General features: G+C 41.3%; 1 pseudogene; it reads left to right on the top strand.

Moving 5' to 3' along the window:
* Nucleotides 1–292: 292 nt before the first annotated feature.
* On the top strand, nucleotides 293–1,329 carry LOC112836128 (bifunctional methylenetetrahydrofolate dehydrogenase/cyclohydrolase, mitochondrial pseudogene; annotated as a pseudogene).
* Nucleotides 1,330–2,004: the final 675 nt, after the last annotated feature.

The following is a 2,004-nucleotide window of genomic DNA, read 5'->3' as shown; positions in this document are numbered from 1 at the left end:
GCCCTACTGATAAAGCTAAAGTAAAAATTTTTAATGTTTGAAATAGGACCCATTAGTCTCAGCATATAAACTCGTGCACACCATAAATTTAAGGCTAAGACTATAAAAAGAGTGCTGATGTCAAAATTATTTTAAATCTATAATGTTTACATGAAGCATCTCAACATGGAAAATTAAAATAAACTACAGGCATAGATACCAGCAAAATGTTGAGCATGTTTTGGGTAGTTAACACAGATTAACAACATGAGTAAAAGGACACATTAGCCTGATGAGGACATCAGTGTGGGCGATGGCTGCTGCTTCCCTGGTGTCCACACTGGCCACCCGGGTACTCTGGCCCACACAGAGCTGCCACCTCTGCCATCAGCTCTTCCACTTCTTGGTAGCTGGAACTTAAGCTGTTGTCACTTCTGGAAGGAAACGCCCAGCAGATCAAGCAGGAAGTGCAGCAGGAGGTGGAAGAATGGGTGGCACTGGGTGACAAGCAGCCACACCTGAGCATGGTTCTGGTTGGTGAGAATCCTGCAAGTCACTCCTACATCCTCAACAAAATCAAGGCAGCTGCAGAAGTGGGAATCAACAGTGAGACAATTGTGAAACCAGCTTTAATTTCCAAGGAAGAACTGTTGAATTTAATCAATAATCTAAATAATGATGATAACACAGATGGCCTCCTTGTCCAGCTGCCTCTTCCAGGGCTCACTGAGGAGAGAAAGATCTGCAATGTTGTTTCTCCAGACAAGGATGTTGATGGCTTTCATGTAATTAATGTAGGACAAACATGTTTAGATCAGTATTCCATGTTATCAGCTACTCATGGGGTGTATAGGAAATAATCAGAAGAATTAGCATTCCAACCCTAGGGAAGGAATGTGAAATGTGGCTGGAAGGTCAAAAAATGCTGGAATGCCCATTGCAAAGCCACTACACACAGATGGGGCACATGAATATCCTGGAGGTGATGCCACTGTTATAATACTCCCAAAGAGCAACTGAAGAAACCTACAGTTCTTGCAGGCATTGTGGTCTCTGCTGCAGAGAGCAAAATCTGATAACAGCAGATATGATCAAGGAGGGAGCAGCAGTCATCCATTTGGGAATAAATAGGGTTCAAGATCCCATAACTGCTAAACCCAAGTTGGTTGGAGATGTGGGTTTTGAAAGAGTCAGAAAGAAAGCTGGTTACATCACTCCAGTCCCTCGGGGGTGTTGGTCCCATGGCAGTGGCGATGCTCACGAAGAATAATTATTGCTGCAAAAAAAGCACTGAGGCTTGAAGAGTGGGAAGTATTGAAGCCTAAGGAGCGTGGAGTAGCAACAAATTAACTGTTGTGACTTCTGTGATGAAGAATACTCCAAGCCAGTTCAAGAGGCAAAAGAGGCCAACAGAAATGCAATGTTTTTTTATGTATTTTACTGAAATGGTTTAGAATGATGCTTTGTATTTACTGAAAGCTTAAATGGGTGGGTGTTTGTGCACATAGCTCTGCAGTACCTCACCACGGAGCATGCCAGTATCATGATGGGTGGTATGATCCAGCCAAGAGAAAAGCCATTACCCTACTGATTAACATGGAGGACACTGTCTTGTTGAAAATGGATACTTACCTTTGTCAAGCCACTTCAGTTAAAATCTGCCTTTTCTAGGATCACATTTCCCAAGTGCTATTCCAATAAAAGTTGATACTCAATTTAGGTTCCAAACCTTTCGAGTTCAACTGGTCAAACCAAAGGAAAAATGTAGCTAGAGAAAATTAGGGAAAAGGTAAAAAGGAAGAGATGGAAATTGAGTAGAAAAAAATTACTCTAATTTTTACATATTGTATGTAAAAACTACATGTTAATGGTGTCCTGAGCTGTTATGCCATGGCTTAGTCATTGGGAAAATGTTCAGGGTTGTTCCACATACTGTTAGCCTCATTTCAGTTACATTCACGAGGTTTCCCAAATTTTCTTCTAGGACTGAAAGGCTTATTTTATAGATTATTTGTGTGTATTATC

The sequence above is a fragment of the Callorhinus ursinus genome, unplaced genomic scaffold (assembly GCF_003265705.2).
Source record: "Callorhinus ursinus isolate GAN/ISIS: 27379988/994484 unplaced genomic scaffold, GSC_fseal_2.0 scaffold4, whole genome shotgun sequence".
Classification (NCBI taxonomy): Eukaryota; Metazoa; Chordata; class Mammalia; order Carnivora; family Otariidae; genus Callorhinus; species Callorhinus ursinus.
Note: the sequence above shows the minus strand (reverse complement) of the source record. Positions and strands in the feature narration are given on the sequence as shown.